At 43.4% G+C, this 25967-nt stretch overlaps 1 protein-coding gene across 1 annotated transcript in view; it reads right to left on the bottom strand.

Annotated features, from left to right (window-relative positions):
• Positions 1–23490, bottom strand: part of LOC122909476 (SREBF chaperone) — a 72495-nt gene extending 49005 nt beyond the window's left edge. The window contains exon 1 of the mRNA XM_044253691.1: positions 23443–23490. The gene's annotated coding sequence lies outside the window, so the exon portion shown is untranslated. The remainder of the gene's footprint in view (positions 1–23442) is intronic.
• Positions 23491–25967: the final 2477 nt, after the last annotated feature.

Genomic DNA, 25967 nt, shown 5'->3' with positions numbered 1-25967 from the left:
TAACACAGAGAAACAGGCAAAGGGATTCACACAAAATGAGAAGACAGAGGAATTTGTCCCAGATGAAACAGGTTAAGACCATGGTCAGAGACTTGAGTGAAACAGATATAAGTAACATGCTTGATAAACAATTTAATTTTTTTAAGATTTTATTTATTTATTTGACAGACAGAGATCACAAGTAGGCAGAGAGGCAGGCAGAGAGGAAGGGAAGCAGGGTCCCTGCTAAGCAGAGAGCCCGATGCGGGGCTCTATCCCAGGACCCTGAGATCATGAGCTGAAGGCAGCGGCCTAACCCACCCAGGCGCCCTTGATAAACAATTTAAAACAACGATCATGGGGCACCTTGCTGGCTCGGCTGGTAGAACACACCACTCTTGATCTTAGGGTTATGAGTTCAAGCCCCACATCGGGCATAGAACTTACTTAAAAACAAAACAAAACAAATAAAACAAACAAACAAAAAACAAGAGCTTGCTTTGGCAGCACATATACTAAAAACAAAAACTAAAAACCCCTAAAGCAATAATCATAAGGATACTCCCTGGCCTTAAGAGTAGAGGACATCAGGGGCGCCTGGGTGGCTCAGTGGGTTAAGCCGCTGCCTTCGGCTCAGGTCATGATCTCAGGGTCCTGGGATCGAGTCCCGCATCAGGCTCTCTGCTCAGCAGGGAGCCTGCTTTCCTCTCTCTCTCTCTCTCTGCCTGCCTCTCCATCTACTTGTGATTTCTCTCTGTCAAATAAATAAATAAAATCTTTAAGGGACGCCTGGGTGGCTCAGTTGGTTAAGCAGCTGCCTTCGGCTCAGGTCATGATCCCAGGGTCCTGGGATCGAGTCCCACATCGGGCTCCTTGCTCGGCAGGGAGCCTGCTTCTCCCTCTGCCTCTGCCTGCCTGTGCTCGCTTGCTCTCTCTCCCTCTCTCTCTGGCAAATAAATAAATAAATAAATCTTTAAAAAAAAAAAAAAAGAGTAGAGGACATCAGGGGTGCCTGGGCGTGGCTCAGTGGGTTAAGCCTCTGCCTTTGGCTCAGGTCATGATCTCAGGGTCCTGGGATCGAGGTCCACATCAGGCTCTCTGCTCAGCAGGGAGCCTGCTTCCCCCTCTCTCTCTGCCTATCTCTCTGCCTACTTGTGATCTCTGTGTCAAATGAATAAATAAAAATCTTTAAAAAAAAAAAAGAGTGGAGGACATCAGTGAAACCATAAACACAGAGCGAAGGAACAACACAGCAGAGATAAAGGGCTCAATAAATGAAATGAGAAACACACCTGATGGAATGAACAGAAGGCTGGATGCAGAGAAACGAATTAATGACCTAGAATACAGAGTAATGGAAAGTAATCAAACTTAACAAAAGAGAGAAAAAAGAATTATGCAAAACAAGAACAGACTTAGGAAACTCAGTGACTCCATCAAACTTAATAACCTCCATCTTGTAAGAATCCCAAAAACAAACAGACAGAAAGGGAGACAGAGAATTTATATGAAGAAATCACAGCTGAAAACATCCCTAATCTGGGGAAGAAAACAGACATCCAGATCCAGGAGGCACAAAGAACCCCCAACAAAATCAAAAACACAGATCCACACCTACACATCACATATTGTAGTTAAAATGGCAAAACAGGGGCGCCTGGGTGGCTCAGTGGGTTAAAGCCTTTGCCTTTGGCTCAGGTCACGATCCCAGGGTCCTGGGATCAAGCCCCACATCAGGCTCTCTGCTCAGCGGGAAGCCTGCCTCCTCCTCTCTCTCTCTCTGCCTACTTGTGAACTGTCAAATAAATAAATAAAATCTTAAAAAAATTAAAAAACAAATGGCAAAATACAGGGCACGTGGGTGGCTCAGTGGGTTAAAACCACTGCCTTCGATTCAGGTCTTGATCCCAGAGTCCTGGGATGGAGCCCTGCATCGGGCTCTCTGCTCAGCGGGGAGCCTGCTTCCTCCTCTCTCTCTGCCAGCCTCTCTGCCTACTTGTGATCTCTGTCTGTCAGATAAATAAATAAAATCTTTAAAAATAATCATAATAAAAATTAAAAAAATGGCAAAATATAGTGGTAAAGAAAAAAATATTAAAAGCAGGAAGACAAACAAAAACAGTTACATACAAAGGAAACCCCATAAGGCCAACAGTGGATTTTTCAGCAGGAACTTTCCAAGCCAGAAAGAAGTGGCATGATATATTCAAAGTGCTGATCAGAAAATACCTGAAGCCAAGAATACTCTGTCCAGGAAGCCTGTCATTCAGAATAGAAGGAGAGATAAAGAGCTTCCCAGACAATGGGGTGCCTGGGTGGCTCAATCATTAAGCATCTGCCTTTGGCTCAGGTCATGACTCCAGGGTCCTGGCATCGAGCCCTGCACTGGACTCCTTGCTGGGAGGGGGAGGGCCTGCTTCTCCCTCTTCCACTCCCCCTGCTTGTGTTCCCTCTCTTGCTGTGCCTCTCTATCAGCTAAATAAATAAAATTTAAAAAAAAAAGTCTCCCAGACAAACAAAAACTACAGTAGTTCATGACCACTATATTACCCCAGCAAGAAATATTAAAGGGGATTCTTTGAGTAGAAAGAAAAGGCCAAAACCAATAGCATGAATGTAGGAAATACAAGAGCAATAAAAAGAAATATTTCTGTAAAAAAAAAATAATTAAACAACACAAAATAAAAGGATGTAAAATATGACATCATAGGGCGCCTGGGTGGCTCAGTGGGTTAAGCCGCTGCCTTCGGCTCGGGTCATGATCTCAGAGTCCTGGGATCGAGTCCCGCATCGGGCTCTCTGCTCAGCAGGGAGCCTGCTTCCCTCTCTCTCTCTCTGCCTGCCTCTCTGTCTACTTGTGATCTCTGTCTTGTCAAATAAACAAATAAAATCTTAAAAAAAAAAATATATGACATCATATACCTAAAACATGGGGAGGAGTAAAGAATGGGTTCAAACTTATATGCCCATCAACCTAACGTAAACTGCTATATGGAAAAAATATAATTTACAAACGTAATGGGAACCACAAATCAAAAACCACTAAGAAATATGCAAAGAATACAGAGAAAGAAATCCACATACAGTACTGAAGAAAACTAGCATACCCTGAAAGAAAGAATCAAGAAAATCTTCAGAAACCACCACAAAACAAGTAACAAAACAGTAATAAATACATATCCATCAACAATTACTTCAAATGTAAATGGACTAAACACTTCAATAAAAAGACACAGAATAAGAGAATGAATAATAATAATAATAATAATAAAATCTATATACTGCCTACAAGAGACTTATTTTATACCTAAAGACATTTGCAGGCTGGAAAGTGAGGGGATGGAGAAACATTTATGATGTAAATCGATGTCAAAACAAAGTTGGAGTACCAACACTCATATCGGAAAAAACAGACATTAATACAAAGACTGTAACAAGAGACAAAGAAGAATACTATAATGAAGAGAACAATCCAACAAGAAGATATAACAATCATTAAGTATTTATTTATTTTTAAAATTTTTATTTATTTTTTAAATTTATTTGAGACACAGAGAGAGCACAAGTAGGCAGAGAAGCAGGCAGAGAGAGAGGGGGAAGCAGGCTCCCCACTGAGCAGAGAGCCGGATGCGGGGCTCGATCCCAGGACACTGAGATCATGACCTGAGCCGAATAAACCCAACATGGGAACTTCCAAATACATAAAACAGTTAACAACAAACATTTAAAAAAACCTAATTGATAATAATACAATAATAGGGGGAGCCTGGGTGGTTAAGGAACTGCCTTCAGCTCAGGTCATGATCCTAGGTCATGACAGAGTCCTGCATCAGGCTCCCTGCTCAGCAGGGAGTCTGCTTCTCCCTTTGCCTGTTGCTCCCCCACTTGTGCGTGTGCTCTCTCTCTCTCTCTAATAAATAAATAATCTTAAAAAAAAAAAAGAAAAAGGAAAGAAAATCAACAAGGAAACAAGGGCTTTGGATGACACACCGGACCAGATGGATTTAACAGATATATTCAGAGCATTCCATCCTAAAAGAGTAGAATACACATTCTTTTCAAAGTGCACATGGAACACTCTCCAGAAGAGATCACGTATTAAGCCACAAAACAAGCCTCAACAAAAGATCAAAATTATACCATGCATCTTTCCTGATCACAACACTATGAAACTAGAAGTCAATCAAAATAAAACATCTGGAAAGACCACAAATACATGATGGTTAAATAACGTGCTACTAAACAATGAATGAGCCAACTGAGAAATAAAAGAAGAAATGAAAAAGAACATGGAAACAAATGAATATGATAACACAATGGTTCAAAACCTTTGGGATACAGTGAAAGCAGTTCTAAGAGGTCAGTTTATAGCAATACAGGCCTACTTGCTCAAAAGCAAGAAAAATCTCAAACAACCTAACCTAACACCTAAAAGAGCTAGAAAAAGAACAAACAAAACCTAAAACCAGAAGAAGAAAGGATACAATAAAGACGAGAGCAGAAATAAATGATATAGAAACTAAAAGGGAAAACAACAACAACAACTCAACAAAACCAGGAGCTGGTTCTTTGCGGGGGGGGGGGGGGGGGACACAATAAAATTGATAACTCTCTAGCCAGACTTATCAAGACAAAAAGAGAAAGGACCCAAATAAATAAAATCACAAATGAGAGAGAAAAAATAAAAGCAAACACCACATAAAAAAGACTGTGGAAAATTACATGCCAACAAATTGGGCAACCTAGAAAAAATGGATAAATTATTAGAAACATATAACCCACCAAAACTGAAACAGGAAGAAATAGAAAATCTGAACAGACCAATTACCTGTAAAGAAACTGAATTAGTAATAAAAAAAAAAAAACCTCCAAAGAAAGAAAAGTCTGGGACCAGATGGGTTCACAGGCGAATTCTACCAAGAAGAGTTAATACCCATTCTTCTCAAACTATTATAAAAAAAAAAAAAAGAGGAAGTAAAACTTCCGAACTTATTCTATGAGGCCAGCATTACTCTGTTACCAAAATCAGATAAAGACACCACAAAAAAGAAGAACTACAAGCTAATATCCCTGAGGAACAAAGATACAAAAATTTTCAACAAAATACTAGCAAACTGAATTCAACAATACATTTTTTAAAAAATCAGGGGTAAAAAAAAAAAAAAAAAAAAAAAAATCAGGGGCACCTGGGTGGCTCAGTGGGTTAAGCCTCTGCCTTCGGCTCAGGTCATGATCTCAGGGTCCTAGGATTGAGCCCCGCATCAGGCTCTCTGCTCAGCGGGGAGCCTGCTTCCCTCCCCCTCCACCACCACCCCCGCCTGATTCTTTGCCTACTTGTGATCTCTGTCAAATAAATAAATAAAATCTTAAAAAAAAAATTCATTCACCACGATTAAGTGGGATTTATTCCTGGGTTGCAAGGGTGGTTTGATATTCTCAAATCAATCAACGTTATACGTCACATACATCACATCAATAAGGGAAAGGAGAAGATCCGTATGATCATTTCAGTAGATCCAGAAAAAGAATCTGACAAAGTACAACATCCACTCAAGATAAAAACCCTCAAAAAAAAAAAAAAAAAACCCTCAAGAAAGTACATTTAGGGGCACCTGGGTGGCTCAGTGGGTTAAGCCGCTGCCTTCGGCTCAGGTCATCATCTCAGGATCCTGGGATCGAGCCCCACATCGGGCTCTCTGCTCAGCAGGGAGTCTGCTTCCTCCTCTCTCTCTGCCTGCCTCTCTGCCTGCTTGTGATCTCTGTCTGTCAAATAAATAAATAAAATCTTTAAAAAAATAAAAATAAAAAAAAAAAAAGAAAGTACATTTAGAGGGAACATACCTCAACATAATAAAGGCCGTATGTGAAAAACCCACAGCTAATGTCATCTTCAGTGGGGAATAACTGAGAGCCTTTCCCCTAAGGCCCGGAAAAACACAAGGACATCCACTGTCACCACTTTTATTCAACATAGTACTGAAAGTCCTAGTTACAGCAAGCAGACAACAAAAAGAGATAATCCAAATCAGCAAAGTCAGACTTCCACTACTTGCAGATGACATGATACTTACATACAGAAAACCCAAAAACCTACACCCGAAAACTGCTAGAATTGATAAATGAATTCAGTAAAGTTGCAGGACACAAATTCAATGTACAGAAATCTGTTACTTTTTTTTTTAAGATTTTATTTATTTATTTGACAGACAGAGATCACAAGCAGGCAGAGAGGCAGGCAGAGAGAGAGAAAGGGAAGCAGGCTTCTTGCCGAGCAGAGAGCCCGATGCGGGGCTCGATCCCAGGACCCTGAGACCATGACCTGAGCCCAAGGCAGAGGCTCAATCCACTGAGCCACCCAGGCGCCCCGCAAAATCTGTTACATTTTTTAAAAGATTATTTATTTGAGAGAAAGAGCATGCACGCATGAGCATCAAGAAGGAGCAGAGAGAGATGAAGAAGCAGACTCCCCACTGAGCAAGGAGCCTCATGTGGGGCTCCATCCCATGACTCTGAGATCATGACCTGAGCCAGATGCTTAACTGACTGAGCCACCCACGCACCCTAATGTGTTGCATTTCTGTACATCGATAATAAAGCAGCAAAAAGAAAAATTAAGAAAAAAATCCAATTTACAACTGCACCCAAATTAGACACCTAGTAATAAATATAATCAAAGAGGCAAAGACCTATAAGAAAGAAATCAAAGATGACACAAAAAAAATGAAAAAACATTCCATGTTCATGGATTGGAAGAATAAATATTGTTAAAATGTCTAAATCATCCAAAGCAATCTATACATTTAATGCAATCCCTATCAAAATACCAATAGTAGGGTGCCTGGGTGGCTCAGTTGGTTAAGCCACTGCCTTCGGCTCAGGTCGTGATCCCAGAGATCCCAGAGTCCCAGGATAGAGTCCCACATCTGGCTCCCAGCTCCATGGGGAGTCTGCTTCTCCCTCTCACCTTCTCCCCTCTCATGCTCTCTCTCTCCCTCTCAAATAAATAAATAAAATCTTTAAAAAAAAAATACCAACAGCATTTTTCACAGGCCTAGAACAAATAATCCTACAATTTGTGTGGAAATACAAAAGACCCCAAATGGCCAAAGAAATCTTGAAAAGCAAAGCTGGAGACATCACAATTCCAGACTTCAGGTCATATTACAAACCTGTAGTAATCAAAACAGTATGGTACTGGCACAAGAATAGACACATACATCAATGGAACAGAATACAGAAGCCAGAAAGAACCCCACAATTATATAGTCAATTAATCTTTGACAAAGCAGGAAAGACTATTCAGTGAGAAAAAGGACACCCTCTTCAACAATGCTGTTGGGAAAACCAGACCACTTTCTTAAACCATACAAAAAAATAAATTAAAAACTGTTTAAAGACCTAAATGTGAGATCTAAAACCATAAAAATCCTAAAAAAGGGCACAGGCAATAAATTTCTCTGACACCAGCTCTAGCAACATTTTTCTAGATCGGTCCATCCCCTGAGGTAAGAGAAACAAAAGCAAAACTATCCACTTTTGGGACAACATCAAAATAAAAAGCTTCTGCACAGTGAAGGAAACAATCAACAAAACTAAATGGCAACCTACGGACTGGAAGAAAATATCTGTAAATGACATATCCTTTAAAAGGTTAGTATTCAAAATATATTAAGAACTTATAAAACTCAACACCCCAAAACCAAATAATCCAATTTACAAATAGGCAAGAGACATGAACAGACACTTCTCTGAAGAAGGCATCCAGATGGCCAACAGACATGAAATGATGCTTAACATCACTCATCATCAGGGAAATGCAGATCAAAACCAAAATAAGATATCACCTCATAAGAATGGCTAAAACCAAAAACACAAGAAAAAACAGGTGTTCCAATTTTAGTATATGTGCTGCCGAAGCGAGCACAAAACAGGTGTTGATGAGGATGTGGAGAAGGAGGAACACTCAGGTACTGTTGGTGGGAATGCAAACTGGTATAGTCACTGTGGAAAAGAGTGGTTCCTCAGACCACTGGATTCCTCAAAAAATGAAAAACAGAACTACCCAGTATCTAGCAATCACACTAGGTATCTGCCCAAAAAATACAAAAGCATTAATTCAAAGGGACACATGCATCCCTATTTTTGTAGCAGCATTATTTGCTATAGCCAAGATATGGAAGCAGCCCAAGTGTCTGTCGCTAGATGAATGAATGGTGAAAGAAGCTGTGGTATATGCATGCAATGGAAAAGTATTCAGTCACAAAAAAGAGCAAAATCTTGCCATTCGCAGTAACACGGATGAAGCTAGAGAGTACAATACGGAGTGAAATAAGTCAAAGAAAGACAAATACCATATAACTTCACTCATATGTGGAATTTAAGAAACAAAACAAAGGAGCAGAGGGTTAAAAAAAGAGAGAGAGAGACAGACTCTTAACTATAGAGAACAAACTGATGGTGACCAGAGGGAAAGGGCGGGGGAGGGGTGAAACAGGTGATGCGGACTAAGGCGCACACTTGTGATGAGCACCACTTGATTCAAATAAAAACTTAAAACAAAAAGCAAAAAACCCGGGGCACCTGGGTGGCTCAGTGGGTTAAAGCCTCTGCCTTCGGCTCGGGTCATGATCCCAGGGTCCTGGGATCGAGCCCCACATCGGGCTCTCTGCTCAGCGGGGAGCCTGCTTCCTCCTCTCTCTCTCTGCCTGCCTCTCTGCCTACTTGTGATCTCTGCCTGTCAAATAAATAAATAAAATCTTTAAAAAAAAAAAAAAAAGCAAAAAACCCTACAAAGTGTTGCAAGAAAAAACTGCCAAACAAGAATACTTTATCAAGCTGTGCTGTCCTTCAGAAATGAAGGAGCGATAAAGACTTTTTCAGACAAACAAAAGCCCAGAGTTCATCACCACTGGACCTGCTTTACAAGAAATGCTGAAAGGAGCTCTTCAAGCTGATGTGAAAGGACAATAATTAGTATCATGAAAATATACACTGGGTAAAGGCAAGTATGCAGTCATTCAGAAAACTCTAATACTCTAATATGGTAATGTGTTAATCACTTAACTCCAACATAATGGTTAAAAGACAAAATTACTAAAAATAACTACAGCAACAATAATTTGTTAATAGCTACAAATAAGACATAAAAATGCTTAACAGATACGTGGAAAGGTACCCAACACCCCTAATCATCAGAGAAATGCAGAGCAAAACTACCTCACACCTGTTAGGATGGCTTTTGTTTACGGAGACTCCTGGGTGTTCAGTCCGTTAAGCATCCTCAACTCTTGATTTCAGCTCAGGTCATGATCTCAGGGTTGTGAGATCCAGCCATGCATCAGGCTCAGGCTGGATGTGGAGCCTGCTTAAGATTTTCTCTCTGCCCACTCCCAAATAAATAACTAAATAGACAACAGATAAGGCGCCCAGGGGGGAGTCAGTCAATGAAGCATCTGACAGACAAGGTTTTGAGCTCGGGCCCCATATTGGGCTCCACGCTGGGCGTGAAGCCTACTTTTAAAAAAATAAATAAGTAAAAAGACAACAGAAAGCATGTGTTGGGAAAGATGTGGAGAAAAGGGAATGCTTGTACATTGCTTGTAGTAAACTGGTACAATCATTACAGAAAACGATGTGAATATTCCTCAAAAAATTAAAAACCAAACTAAACCTATAATCTAGCAATCCTACTTCTGGGTATATATCCAAAGCAAACAACATCATTATCATGAATAGCTATCTGCATCCCCATTAGCACAGCATTATTCACAATAGCCAAGTTATGGAAACAACCTAATTGTTTGTGAACAGGTAAATGGATAAAGATGATGTAGTGTAGATTTATAATGGAATACTACTGAGCCATGAGAAAAGGAGGAAACCCTGCCATTTATATTATACTTACATACAGATAGATTACAGACAGACAGACACACTTCAACTATTTATTTCCTTCTCAACCCCAAAGCCAAAATCAACCCCATTGGGAACACATTAGAGTAATTCCCATCAGACTCAAAGACCAAAGAAGCCTGTGCACTTCATCACCACCATTTACTACTGCTGTGGAGGTGTCAGTGATCACAATTAGGCAATGGGAAGAAAACACAGGCATGCAACTAGAAAAGAATAAAATGATCATTATTTGCAGAGTATATTCTAATATAGAGAATTAGCTGAAAACCTTTACCTTTCACTACTGGCAGGTAGTGAAAATTAACATACAGAAATCCATGCCTTCACATACATCATCAACAAGAAGGTAGAAGATAAAATGCTTTGACAACACTAAAAACAAAAAAGCTCTGGGAATAAACTTAACAGGAAATGCCAAGGAATCTCTCAAACTCAGAGGGACATGAAAGAAGACTCAAAGAGAAAGGCATACAGTCTTAGTGCGGAAGACTCATCACCTAAATATCACTCATCCTACGTTAACCTAAAAATGTAACACAGTGCCAAGAAAAACAAAAAGGATTTTTTTTTTGAAACAGATTTATCTTAAGGTTCATACAGAAAAACAAACATAGCCAGGAAAGTTCTGAAAATTAAAGGCAATGAATGATAATTAACTTTACCAAATATCAAAACATGCTCTAGAGCCAGAGTAATTAAAACAATGTGTACCCAAACATAAACACATAGATTAATGTGTAGAACAGAAAGTCCACAAATAGACCCAAATTCATTCAACATGTGGCAAAGTATATCACATACAGTAAAGGACATTTGAACAAGTGGGAGGAAAGATGGATTACTCATTAAAAGGTGTTGCGACAAATGGGTGGCCATTTGGGAAAAAATTAAGTTGGAGCCACACTTCTCAAATTCCAAATGGATAAAAGATATAAAGGTAAATAATGAAATTTAAAAAGTACTTTAAGAAACCACAGGTAATTTTTCATACTCTTCTAATAGGGAAGCTCTTTCTAGGTATGACAAAGAACCCAGAAGCCTTAAAAGTCCAATGAATATGACCCAATAAAGAACTAATTTTTTTTTTCATGACAAAACCATCCTAAATAAAAAGAAATAACAATCTGGAAAAATATAACCACAATTTTTATCACCAACAAAGTGCTAAGTTCCTTCATAAATGAATGATTTTTACAAAATCAATGTTAAAAACACCAAAGCCCAAAGGAAAAATGGGCAAAGGAAATGGAAATGGTCCTTCAATCTTAGAGCAAAGGGAGAGCTACAAATTAAAACTACCCCGATATGAACGTTCACTCTATTACTCTTTTAACTTTTCTATAGGGTAAATTGAGTTTTGGAAGGAAAAAATATACACAAAGAAACAATTTTTTCACCTATCAAACAGGGAAATACCGAACCGTGCGCTCTCCCGGTGCTGGTAAGGTGTGCGGAAATAGGCACAGCCGCACACAGCTAAGGAGCACACGGGCACCGAGCCTCTAATGGAGGCTGATCGGGTAAGAGCTAACAATTTTACAAAAGCACATACTCACTAACGCAGCAATGCCGCTCCTGGTTAAGTGACCAGGCAGACGTACTTGGCCATGCATCAAAGGATGCTATATATAGAAGGCAACTCAGTGTTTCTTTCTTTTTTTTTTTTAAAGATTTTATTTATTTATTTGACAGAGAGAGATTACAAGTAGGCAGAGAGGCAGGCAGAGAGAGAGAGAGAAGGAAGCAGGCTCCCTGCCGAGCAGAGAGCCCGATGTGGGACTCGATCCCAGGACCCTGAGATCATGACCTGAGCCGAAGGCAGTGGCTTAACCCACTGAGCCACCCAGGCGCCCCCTCAGTGTTTCTAAACTAGCAAAATTTACAACACCTTGCATGTCTGTCAGGAGAGCTCTGGCTACAGAAAAGCACATCCTGACTGTGGACTATTAACCGATTGTGAAAGACAATGAGAAAACTCTTATGTATTGACAACAAATTATCACAAAGAGACAAAAAAGTGAGGGACATAGTGTGCTACTTTCATGTAGAAGAAAAGAGCTCTCTGTGTGTCTGTCTGCATCATGCAAAGAACAGCCCTGAAGAGATACTAGAGAACTGGTAACACTGGCTGCCTCTGGGGAGAGGATGGGGGCCAGGGGCAAAATGGAAGGGAAGCTTTCCCATGTATACTGCTGTTCCTTTTGAATTTTCTGCCATGTGAATCTATTACTGCAGCGAAAAGCTGAAATTAACAATATTGAACGCTTCCCTGTGGAAGCAGCAGCCTCAGTCTCTGAGTTCCGTAACTGTGTAATTCCATTATGCCTGCGTTCATTCTCTTTCAGCCTCCTCTGATTGACTGTGGTTTCTTCGGGAAGAAGGTCACTGCTGAATCACTTTTGTGTTCCCCAGAGCACCCAGCACCTCACCTGGTGCCGAGCAGAAAGTCACTGCAGGTCTGTTCACTGTGTTAAACTAGTCCACTGTTGCAAACAGTTCATCCTTGGGGAAAAGAAGCTTTTCCTGAAAGTTGCTTTGTAAAGTAGACCGATGATTAGGACACGAAATTCTGCTTCTGTAAGCATCAAAATTAGCCAAATAAGCCAGAAGAATGCTCAGCAGAGTAAGTTAAAAGTACTGAAAAGAGAAAGAAGTTTCAGTTCATGAATGAAAGCTGATTTCAGAGAACGTGAAGTGTGAAAATACATATATTCAAGAGAATGATTACTGCCACATTTAGAATAATAATTGGGGGCACCTGGGTGGCTCAGTCAGTTAAGTCGAAGTCAGTTAAGTCAAAGGCATCTGCCTTCTACTGGGGCATAACCTGGGAGTCCTAGGATTGAGCCCTCCCCACCCAACCCCCACCCCCCCTGCCCCTGCCACAACCCAGTCAGGGTCCCTGCTCCGTGGGGAGCCTGCTTTTCCCTCTACCTGCAGCTCCCCCTGCTCGTGCTCTCTCTCACACATGCGCTGTTTCTCTCTGTCAAATAAATAAATAAAACCTTAAAAAAAAATCATTGGGATGGCACAGCAACACCCATATTGAAGGAAAGACAAAATTGTATTAACAAGTAACCAAGTACATGATGCTGCCCCTCTTCACAACTGGACATCAACAAATACATTAAAGATTTTCTTCCACAATGCCGGCTACCTACATTGTTATTCCCTCCTGAACTGGTCAGGAATGACTAACAAAGAGACTGAACTGACCCTTGCTAAGAATATGGGAAAAGAATTTGTTTTAAAGTGAGAAACAGGGGTGTCTGGGTGGCTCAGTCAGTTAAGTGTCCAACTGTTGATTTCAGCTCAGGTCATGTTCTCAGGGTTGTGAGATCGAGCCCCACAGCAGGCTCTGTGCTCAGCGGGCAGTCTGCTTGAGATTCTCTCTCTCCCTCCCTCTGTCTCACCCCCATTTGCCTTCCCTCTCTCTAAAATAAATAAATAAATCTTAAAAAATAAAATAAAGGCAGAAACAACTCAAGAGCCCAGTGGGGCAGCCCTGTCATTTCACAAGACCTCTGACCCAGGCAAAAAGTACCTCAGTCTCGGTCCTGGCAGGTGCTGGGACCAGCCACCTGCTCCCAGCCACACATGGGCAGCCACATCCACACAGGATGGAGGCCCCTTGCCTGGTTTCCTGACAAATGTGTGGCCTGCTGGAGAGCATCATTGTTCTTAATAGCTTACCCCAAAGTGGGGGTGTGATGAGTCTCTTTTTTATTTTTATTTATTTTTTTTTAAAGATTTATTTATTTATTTGACTGAGATCACAAGTAGGCAGAAAGGCAGGCAGAGAGAAAGGAGGAAGCAGGCTCCCCGCCGAGCAGAGAGCCCACGCGGGACTCGATCCCAGGACCCTGGGATCATGACCCGAGCCGAAGGCAGCGGCTTCAAACCACTGAGCCACCCAGGTGCCCCGAGTCTCTTTTTTATTATGGTTTCAAGAGCTTTTCATACAAATGCCGCATGGAAAATGGTTCCATTCCCAACACAGATCTACAAAAGCACTGTTTGTGAGGGGAAGAACTGCAAAGAAGAGACCAAAGATGAGGTTCTCCTCGAGCCCTTCTCCTTGACACAATCTTCTCAACAAATGGTGCTGGGAACACTGAATAGCCACTATACAAAACAGTTAAATTGAACCCTTAGATCACATACATAAATTCGAAATGCATCAAAGGCCTAAACAAAGAGCTAAAACTACAAAACTCTTTTTAATTTTATTTTATGTATTTGAGAGAGAGAGAGAACAAGAGAGAATGCAGAGCAGGGAGGGGAGAGGGAGAAGCAAACTTCCCGCTGAGCAGTGAGCCCCATGCAGGGCTCGACCCCATGACCCCAGAATCATGACCCGAGCCAAAACCAGATGCTTAACAAACTGAGCCACCCAGGTGCCCCTAAAACTATAAAACTCTTAAAAGAAAGTAGAGAAAAAACATCATGATATTGGATTTAAAAAGGATTTCTTACATATGACACCAAAAACACAGGCAAAAAAAACCCAAAAAACAAAAAACAAACAAACAAAAAAAACGAGACAAACCGGACCTTAAACAATGAATAATTTTTGTGCAACAAAGGAAACTTTCAACAGAGTGAAAAGACAACCCACAGAATGGGAAAAAGTATTTGCAAATCACATCTAATAAGGAATTAATACCCAGAATAAAAAACTCCTTTTTTTTTTAAAGATTTTATTTATTTATTTGTCAGAGAGAGAGGGAGAGAGAGCGAGCACAGGCAGACAGAGTGGCAGGCAAAGGGAGAAGCAGGCTCCCTGCCGAGCAAGGAGCCCGATGTGGGACTCGATCCCAGGACGCTGGGATCATGACCTGAGCCGAAGGCAGCTGCTTAACCAACTGAGCCACCCAGGCGTCCCAGAATAAAAAACTCTTATATCTTGGCAACAGAAAAACAAATAACCCTATTCAAAAATGGGCAAAGGACTTGAACAGACATTTCTCTAGAAAAGATACACAGATGGCCAAGAGGCACATAAAGAGATGCCCAACATCACTAATCATTAGGGAAATGCAAATTAAAGCCTTAATGAGATACCACTTCACACCTACTTGAATGGCTCTTATTAAAACAATTAAAAACAAACAAATGAGAATGGGAAATGAGTGTTAGTATGGATGTGGAGCAACTGGGAACACTTGGGCATTACTGACAGAATATAAAATGAGACAGCTGCTGTAGGAAATAGTTTGGCAGTTCCTCAAAAAGTGAAACACAGAAATTCCAGCAATTCCTCCCCGGGGTATATAGCCAAAGAATTCAAAGAAGGGATTTGAACAGATATCTGTACACTCATGTTTATAACAGCATTATTCACAATAGGCAAAAGGTAGAAATAATCCAAGTGTTCACGAACAGATGAAGAGCTAAATGAAATGTGGATACACATACAACAGAATATTATTTGGCCTGAAAAAGGAATGAAATTCTGATACATGCTTCAACACAGTGTTGGGGCACCTGTGGCTCAGTGCGGTAAAGCCACTGCCTTAGGCTTGGTCATGGTCCCAGAGTCCTGGGATCAAGCCCCACATCTGGCTCTCTGCTCAGCAGGGAGCCTGCTTCCCCTCCTCTCTGCCTGCCTCTCTGACTACTTGTGATCTCTGTCTGTCAAATTTCAAAAAAAAAAAAAAAAAAAAAGAAAGAAAAGAAAAGAAAAACAAACTTTAAGAAAACACCAGGCAAAGGTTGCCTGGCTGGCTCAGTAGGTATAGCATGCAAGTCTTGATTGCAGGGTCATGAGTTTGAGCCACACACTGGGTGCAGAGATTACTTAAAAAAAAAAAAAAAAAAGGCAAAGGCTTCCATAACATTGAATTTGGCAATGATTTCTTGGATAAGACACCAAGAACAGGGCTGCCTGGGTGGCTCAGTCATTAAGTATCTGCCTTCAGCTCAGGTCATGATCCCAGGGTCCTGGGATGGAGACCCCCATCAGGCTCCCTGTTCAGCGGGGAGCCTGCTTCTCCCTCTCCTGCTCTCCCTGCTTGTGTTCCCTCTTTCACTGTTTCTCTGTCAAATAAATAAATAAAATCTTCAAGAAAAAAAAAAAAAAAAGACACCAAGAACACAGGCAACAAAAGAAAAAAAAAATTGGACTTCATAAAAAATTTTAAATTGTGTGCATCAAAAGACACTATCAACAGAGTAAAAAGGCAGTACACAGAAAATATTTACAAATCAAGTATCTGATAAAGAGGTTACTATCCAGGGATGCTTGAGTGGCTTAGTGGGGTAAAGCCTCTGCCTTGGGCTCAGGTCATGATCCTGGGGTCCTGGGACCAAGCCCCGCATTGGGCTCTCTGCTCAGCGGGGAACCTGCTTCCCCCCTCTCTCTCTGTGCCTACTTGTGATCTCTGACTGCCAAATAAATAAATAAAATCTTTTAAAAAAAGAGAGAGAGAGAGAGTACTAGCCAGCATACACAGAGAACTCCTAAAACTCAACAACAACAACAACAACAAATCTGATGTAACACTGGGCAAAGGACTTGAATAAACAGTTCTCCAAAGAGACACCAATGACTAACAAGCACATGAAAAGATGCTCAACATCACCACCCATTAGGGAAAAGCAAATCAAAACTATAATGAGTTACTATCTCAAACCCACTTGGATGGTTACTATAAAAAAACAGAACAAACAGGAGTACCTGGGTGGCTCAGTTGTTAAGCGCCTGCCTTTGGCTCAGATCATGATCCCAGGATTCTGGGATGAAGCCCAGCATCAGGTTCCCTGCTCAGTGGAAAGCCTGCTTCTCTCTCTCCCACTTCCCCTGCTTATGTTCCCTCTCTTGCTGTGTGTGTGTGTGTCTCTCTCTCTCAAATAAATAAATAAGTAGCCTGAAAAAATAAAAAGGAAGGAAATTCTAATTCATGCTACAGCATGAATGAACCATGAGAACATCATGCTAAATGAAACACACCAGTCACGAAAAGACAAATACTGTATGATTCCACCCACGTGGAATTAGATTAGAAAAAAATCATAGATAGGAAGTAGAATGGGCGGTTGCCAGGGGCAGGGGGAAGGAGGGAATGGGGAATTAATGTTAAATGGGTATGGAGTTTCAGTGTTGCAAGATGAAAAGAGAAATGGAGAAGGATGGTTGTGATGTTGCATGTTATGTGTGCATTTAATACCATTCAACTGCACAGTTAAAATGATTAACACGGTAAGTTTTATGTGTATTTACCACAACAGAAAAATTAAACTACAATAACAAAGAATGAGTACAAGAATGAGTACACAGGAGGGGGCGGGGGATAGGGCTAGGAGGAATTCAAAAGTACTAAGAAAAAAGGAAACAGGGTGGGAACACATTTGGTTACAATACAATGACAGTAATCTTTAGAACTGGGATGAAATGTGTTCTGTATTTTGTGGCAAAATCTTAAACAGCAAAATAACTAGCCACTAAACAGAACATTATAAGCCAGAAATAATTTTATACAGAAACCACAAGCCATACAAACAGGACTCTGAGCTCCCTAATAGCCAACGCAAAGAAGGAAACATTACTGACACAGTTCACCATATACTTTAAAAAAAAAAAATCAAACCAGTAGCTTAAATGAGGCACAGTCTCTCCAGGCACTGAACATAAGAAATTTCCTTTTTTTTTTTTAAGATTTTATTTATTTATTTGACAGAGATCACAAGTAGGCAGAGAGGCAGGTAGAGAGGAAGGGAAGCAGGCTCCCCGCTGAGCAGAGAGCCCGATGCGGGACTCGATCCCAGGACTCTGAGATCATGACCTGAGCCGAAGGCAGTGGCTTACACTGAGCCACTCAGGCGCCCCCATGAAGAAATTTCTAATTGGCCTCACAGGTTTTCTTAGGGAGTTCTCAGATAGATCTCAATGCAAGCTGGCGGGGCCAGGCAAAGTCAGTTTACTAAAAAGCTGGAAGAGGGACTAGAATTACGCTGCTTCTTAATGATCTGGCTTCACTCAAAGACCAAACATTGCCTGGAACGTAAGCATTAAAACACCTTCCAGGGGCACCTGGGTGGCTCTGAGTCAGGCAACTGCTTTCAGCTCAGGTCATGAGCCTGGAGTCTCAGGATGGCATCGGGCTCCCTGCTCAGCAGGGAGTCTGCTTCTCCCTCTGATCCTCCCCACTCTGGTGCTCATGCTCGCGCTTTCGCTCTCTCTCAAATAAATAAATAAAAATCTTAAAACAACAACAACAAAAAAAACCCCACCTCCCAGCACAGTCTAATGAATGTTCTTTCTCTCAGTTGAGCTTCGGATGGCACTTGGGAGAAGAATTCAAGATTATCTTTCCTGACAGGAATATGAGATGCAACATTCTCTGTTTGCTAACGGCAGGTCTTGGGGTTTCCAACAGTCACTGTTGCAGGGACGACAAATTAGAATGCATATCCAAACCCAACCAAGGCTCAGGCTGGCAGAAGGGACCTAATCACCCACGGAGATGAGATGGCATCCACGTGAGGTGGCAGGGAAGAAGGGCTGGGCAGGCCAGCTCGGGGAAGGCCATGAGGGCAGGGGGACACTGAAGACTGTTGAAGAGGACCACAACCAGAGACCTTCCAAGCGACACCGCAGTCTTCTGAAAGGTGCAACCCAGGCCCCCAGCCAAACACAGCAAGCTGCTCAAAGGATCAAGTTAACTGGGGAACGCAGAAATAAATGAGATTTTTAAGTTAAAAAAAAAAAAATGTTGTAGGACAGTGTTTTACAGAAAAAGAGGTTCACATATAACATGGATACAGAGGGGTGAATCGGATACAAAACAGTATGATCCCATTATAAAGACAGAGAACAAGAGAATGAGCAAGAGTGAAGCCTGCTAGTGGTCACCACCGGGATTACAAAACTTGTGCATGTGCACACCTGCGTACTAATTGTTCTTCAACACGGACAACTTGTATTAAAACCAAAAAAACAAAAAAAAAAACCTCTAACTCAAGAAATTTAGAAATACAATACGCAGTAAAAAGTATAAACAGCAGTATCACTGAGAATGAAATCTTAATTACGACATCATCTAAAAATAAGGGGAACTGTCTAAAAACAAGAGCCAGGGGGCACCTGGGTGGCTCAGTGGGTTAAGCCGCTGCCTTCGGCTCAGGTCATGATCTCAGAGTCCTGGGATCGAGTCCCGCATCGGGCTCTCTGCTCAGCAGGGAGCCTGCTTCCCTCTCTCTCTCTGCCTGCCTCTCTGCCTACTTGTGATTTCTCTCTGTCAAATAAATAAAAATAAAATCTTAAAAAAAAAAAAAATAAAAAATAAAAACAAGAGCCAGTTATGTACTTGGCAAAAGTATAATATACGACTGACTGATGCTGCTGGGATTCCATGTGAAACACGTCAGCACTGGCAATTGTGCTCTGGTTTTAGGTGTGCCTGTATGGAGCCGTGGCTCTCAAAGTATGGTTCCAAAGACCGGCAGCAGCTGCCTGAGAACTTGCTTGAAATTCAAATTCTAAGGCCTATCTCTGACCTACAGAGTCAGAGACTCTAGCGAAATAGGATTAAAACATGGTGATTCTAATTCACAGAAAAGTCTGAGAACCACTGGTATGAATAATGCCTCACCTGTCTAGTGAGGAGAATGTATTTTCTTGCTCAAATCCCTTTCTGTTATTTTAACCTGAACTCCTGAACAAACACTAATCTATTCAATTGTGAAATAAACTGAAAGAGAATTTAAAGATTTTTTTAAGTTAGGCAGAATTCTGGAATTGCTTATTTTGATACAAGTTACCAATTACTGCAGCGGAGTGACCTGAAGAAACTCAAATCTCGTTTGTAAGAAGTGGTAAGGAATCAACATTTGGAATTTTAATATATCTAAATATCATCTAAGATTTGCAAATACTCTGAAGTTAACAGCACAAATGTGACTATTACAACTGTCACATTTATGTTAACTGATTATTTTAGTCTCTCTTATTTCTGACATTAACAAGTTTAAAATAGAAGTTCAACAAAATTTTAATTTCTAAAGGGTTGTATCAGTCACTATAGCTCCAAACTTAACACTGTTACTACATTTGAGACATAAAGCCTATTAAAATACCAGATCCTCTTTCACAAAATTGTGACTGCAATTTTAAAAACAATTTACAATTGGTTATTAATATGAAATACCATTCTTGGGGCTCCTGGGTTGCTCAGTTGGTTAAGCATCTGCCTTCCACTCAGGTCATGATATCCCGGTCCTAGGATTGAGCCCTACATCTGGCCCAGTGGGGAATCTGCTTCCCCCTTTGCCCCTCCCCTCCTCATGCAGGTGCTCTATGAAATAAATTTTTAAAAATGTTTTTAAAAAATACGAAATACTCCTCTCCCTAATTATGTGAAATTATAGTGAACTTCACTAAACTTCCTAATCAGGAACAAATGGTTAGCTCAACACCTTACATGTTTGATACAAATGTTAAATATCAAATAAGTCAGTGGTTTCCAAATTTTTTTTAATTTAAACCCCCAAAAAGAACTTGAGTATACGTCCCAATATATGTATATTCGTATATACGCATGTACTACTGTAATATACAGTGTACCTTATAAAATAACCTAATAAAAATTAAGTAAAGCTACAACAAACACAAACTCTCCCCTGAGACCTCCAAGCGCCCTTGCTGCATGCACACGCCCCATCTCTGGACTCCATGGTAAAGCTTACGTATGGCCCAGCAACCCCACAAGCACGCTCGGGCAGTGCCCCCGACCCCTGAAGCGGAAGCTGTCAAATGCAGCCCCCAAACTGCTATCCTTCGTGCTGAGTCCCACATCTCTGACCTGAGTCTGTGATGCTAGCTAGCTCCTTCCTTGCACCCCATCACTGTACTCTGCCGCAACAAGAGCATAAAAGCATGGACTCTGTTGTCAAACAAACCTGGGTTTGCACCTGGGCGCTGCCTCTAACTCAAGCAGTGACCCAGGACCCATCAGATAACATCTGTAAAAACTCAACACTAAAGGGGGGGGGGGGGTTAGTAACAGTATCTCACCTGGTTACTATAATGATTAAGTAAGATAAGCTATTATTAGAGCACCTAGCACAGTACCTAGACAGCACAGGTGTCCAACAAATATTTTTTACTCAATTACTACGGGGGGGGGGGGGGGAGGAGTCACGTGGACTTTGTTTCATCAGAAACTCCGGAAGGAAGCAAGTTACAGTGGAAGTAGCTCAGGCAGTAGAGTCTGGCAGATCTGGTTTGAAGACCTGATCCACGACTTACAAGCTGGTGACCCTGGAAACCCAGATTCACTCTAAGGAGCGGTCTTCTTATCTGTTCAAATGGAAGTGATGACATAAACCGTATACAAAGTACCTGTTGGAGCCAATATAACTAACCCTGGCCACAGCAAATGGCTATCAACGGTGAGAGTAATTGAACAGCACATAAACCTACATGTCATCCTTGGGACACATTCATGTGTGTGGCCAGATAACTAAGAGAGTAAGCATTCCTAAGTCTGCCACCAAACGTTAATACATGCATAAGTACTGAATCCCACAAGCATGGTTTGCACCCCAACTGGACAGTTTACTTGCACATATATGACCTTGGCAATTCAGCATCTTTCTGCCCCCATCGTTCAGTCATAAACTAGGAGTAGACTTTACATCCACCTAACAGTCAACTGGTCTGGGTGATGGGGATGGAAGGCAAACCAATGATTATAAAGCACATGGAGACCTCAGGAGAGGTGGTTTTTGCACAACAGCAAAAGAAAAGAGAGAGCTCTCAAACACCAGATTAGTTCACAATAAATGAGAATTTTTTTTTAAGATTTTATTTATTTGACAGACAGAGATCACAAGTAGGCAGAGAAAGAGAGAGGAGGAAGCAGGCTCCCCACTAAGCAGAGAGCCTGATGCGGGGCTCAAACCCAGGACCCTGGGATCACGACCCGAGCCAAAGGCAGAGGCTTTAACTCACTGAGCCACCCATGCACCCCAATGAGAATTCTTTCAATCTGAGACTCAAACAAGGACTATGAATACACACACACACATATATTTTGTTTTTTTACATGATGCGCCTACTGGGAATGCTGCAAATGTGTAAAAACCTAAAACCCAAACTATATTAACATACACTTAAAAAGGTACAGGTCACAGGGGCCCAGGTGGCTGAGTCAATTGAGCTGCTGACTCTAGTTATCAGCTGGGGTTTTGATCTCAGGGTCAAGAGTTCAAGACCCCTGCCCCCCCCCCCACCAGGGCTTCACCTGGAGCCATCTTAAAAAAAAAAATACAGGTCAGATGGTAACTACTCTTGTGGTGAGCATAATGTACAGGCAGTTGAATCACTGTGTCATCCAGAAATAATGTAACACTGGAGTGTAACAACTACACTCCAAAAAATTATTTTTTTAAATAGCACCATAAGGGCACCTGGGTGGCTCGGTGGGTTAAGCCTCTGCCTTCCGCTCAGGTCATGATCTCGGAGTCCTGGGATGGAGCCCTGCATTGGGCTCTCTGCTCAGCGGGGACCCTGCTTTCTCCTCTCCCTCTGCCTGCCTTTCTGCCTACTTGTAATCTCTGTCAAATAAATAAGTAAAATCTTTTTTAAAAAACAGCACCGTAGAAAAGGAATAAAAAAGGAAAAGAAGTTCATCGGTTAAGCATCCCTCAGGAACACTACCCAGACATTCTTGACCCTAGCAGGATATCCTGAGACCGCAGCAAACCAATAAGACACCCTATAACCAAACTCCAAAAGAGATCTGGTCCAATAAAGAAACACATACAAGACTAACATCATTAAGGAAACCTTTCCTAGGTTTTCTTTACAAGAATTGTTACAAAATCCCCAGAAAGAGTTTAACCCCGCACCATAGACGGTGGGCCAGCAAGTAGCCACAAGGAAGGGGAACTCCTGCCAGAGCCCCCGCGGGGACCCTCCGCTCCCTCCAGCCGACAGCATTTCCACCTGTGCAACTTTCTGCACTTCGAACGGCCCAGGCTCCCTGCACTCGTGCCACCGTGACATTATAATCCCGTATGATATACCGAGGTAATAAACACAAGGCAACACAGTAAACACCGGCAACGTGAGTGAGCAAAGTTTGGGCTTGGGCAAACTAGAAACCAAGCAAAACCCAGCAAAGGAGCTACGTGTTGCCTCAAAACCAGACAGCCCCCAAAAGAGGCAGAGTGGACAGCAAGCTCTCCCCCGCACTCTGGAAAACACCGACAGCTCCGAAGCAGGTTCTAGAAGCGGCGGCTTCCCGGGGACGGCGGGCCAGGGGCCGCCACGGCGCGACCCCCTCAACCGGCAGTGGTCACCCGGGGCCAGAAGCTGGGTGGGGACACGAGGGCGCGGGCGGGGACCCGGTGCGGGTGGGGACGCGGCGGCCCGGCCCCCTCTCTGGGCTGCGGTCTCCCGGCCCGCACGGCTGCTGGACAGCGCCCACGCCCGCGCGCCCGAGTCCCCAGCGGCCCCCACCCCCCAACCTCCCGGGACCGCGCGGCCGGAGGCCCGAACCCCGGGCCCCGGGACAGGCGCCGTGGGGACACGCGCGGCAGTACCTGTGGCGGCAGCAGCTCCCGGGCGGTGGCGGCGGTGGCGGCGGCGGCGGTGGCAGCGGCAGCGGCGGGGGCGGGGCGCGGCGTGCGCGCTCCCGGCCCGCGGTCCGGTGCGTGGTACCCGCCCTCTCTCTCCCGGCCGCCGGGCGCCCGCGCAGCTCTCCGCCCCTTCACCTCTCACCTCCTACCTTTCCCCTCCCGCCCTCACCGCCCCCCGCACGTGCTCCAGCGGCGCGCACATGCGTAGTCGAGCCCCGCCCGCGTCTCCCGCTCGCCCCCTGGCGGACGCCTGCCGCGCCACCCGGAGGGAGGGAGAGGTGGCGGTACTGGGCCGGGCGGGGCGGGGCGGGGCGGGGCTTGAAGATGGGGCAGGGGGGCGCCTGGGTGGCTCGGTGGGTTAAGCCGCTGCCTTCGGCTCAGGTCATGATCTCAGGGTCCTGGGATCGAGTCCCACATCGGGTTCTCTGCTCAGCAGGGAGCCTGCTTCCCCATCTCTCTCTCTGCCTGCCTCTCTGCCTACTTGTGATCTCTCTCTGTCAAATAAATAAATAAAATCTTTAAAAAAAAAAAAAAAAAGATGGGGCAGGGCCCTGAGCCCGCACCAGGACTTGACCGCTGTGACCGCACCTTCCGAGGATTACCAAGAACGTGCCCAAGATGCCTAGGTCCCCGCTTAAAACAGCAAAAAATTAAAGACAACAGTACAGATGCACAACAAATACAGGTGGGTCGAATAAATTCAGTCCATAAAACGAATTTCCCTACAGCCTTTTTAAAAGACAAGTCTTATGAATACTTACTGATGTTGAAACCTGTTCCTGAAAGAGGTTCAAAATGAACTGTGAAGTACGATATCATTTTTATGGAAAGTCAACCACGGAGAAGGAAGGGTCTAGATGCTGCAGCTGTGTAGTGAGTGGATATGTCTGGGTGGCAGATTTAGGGTGTTGGGTTTTTCCATCCGCCGATGGGCATTTAACCATTTCACACGGACCGTGTCTTTGTTGGAATCGCATAGCTGCGTCCACTGAGCATTTAGTATGTGCCGGGGGCTGACCTGAGCGCTCATCTGAGCGTCCCGAAAACCCCGAGGGAGGTCTCCTTACTGGGTCTCATATAAGGGGAACGTTGGGGGCTTCGTCTCCTGTGGGGACACGAGTCCCGGCCCGCAGCGCTGGGATGCTGCGCACTGACTGCCCGAGGCCGCAAGCGGGAACCTTGATCGCATTCACCTCGCCCTCTCAGAACCCGGTCTAGAGCGTCAGAGATCAGCCCCGCCCCCAACCCTGCGGCCCTGGGCACGCTCAGCTCAGCCGCACCCATCCGAGGCAGACCCTGCTCCTGCCCTCAGAGGCAACAGCTCTGGGATAAGGTATAGATGTAGTCACAATGCAAAGTGGAACTCAGAAGCAGCCCTTGTACCAGACCAGGCCGCTGACCCCTTCCAAGCCTTCTTCAAAGAGTCATATCCCCTCCCTCACACCCATTCATTTCCACAGGACTCAGGACCACCTCTCCAAGGCCCTGCATGTCTTGCCTCCCTCCCTGCCCAACACACTATTGTCAGGGGAAAGTAAACAATAGTGGGGACAACCGGCCTTGGCCTAAAGTGATTTAAGATTTTTCCCTGTATTCAGGATTGGCTTCTGGTTTCAGATGGGACATTGGACAGGGTACCTGGAGAGAGTACTCGAGTAAGGTCATTATAATCGACTATTTCCTTGTTCCCTTCTTGGTGAGCGGTGGGATCATACACACAGCCCTGCCCAATGTCCAGTGACTGGTGCCTCCCGGCAGGGTGAATACACTTCCCTTTCCATTGGCAGCTTTGGCCACGTGTCTGGCTTTGGCCACCAGAGTGTGAGTGAACATGGCCTGGCAGAAGCTCTAAGAGCCACTGGTTGGGAGGATAAGCCTCTCATTCTCACCCTTAGCCAGGGGGACAGGAGTGCCACATTGGGAATGCTTCTTCCAGTTGGGTCCCAGAATGAGTGGGCATGGAGCAGAACGGAAGCAACGACCCATAGTTCCAAACATGTAACTTAAATGAAGTGTACGTCTGTCCATTTACGTCGCTGGGATTTGGAGGCTGCTTGCTACTACAGAAGAGTTCTGAGGGGTGGAGTCAGGATAATCCTGGTTTTTTAAAATAAACTTTACTCGTTTTAAGTGTCCAATGATTTCCAGGATATGTAGAGTGCAAACATCACATTCCAACCTCAGAACTTTTTCATCCGCCCAAAAAGAAACCGAGTGGAGTCATTTCCCATTCTCACCACAGTCCCTTTGGACTAGTGCGCTATCAGGCCTTTTGCGTCTGCCATCTTGTTTTTGAGGCTTATCCGCGCTGTGCCATGTCGCAGTACTTCATTCCTTTGAATTGCCAAATGGCATTCCACTGCAGGGCCCTCCCCCTGCGTTGTCTAGCCATTCATCAGTTGACGGATATCTTGTTTCCACTTCTAGGCCATTATGAATAGCACCATGTGAACATCCACCTACAAGTGTTTCTGCTTTCATTTCTCTTG

This window comes from Neovison vison, chromosome 6 (genome assembly GCF_020171115.1).
Source record: "Neovison vison isolate M4711 chromosome 6, ASM_NN_V1, whole genome shotgun sequence".
Classification (NCBI taxonomy): Eukaryota; Metazoa; Chordata; class Mammalia; order Carnivora; family Mustelidae; genus Neogale; species Neogale vison.
This window is presented reverse-complemented; position numbering and strand designations above follow the sequence as displayed.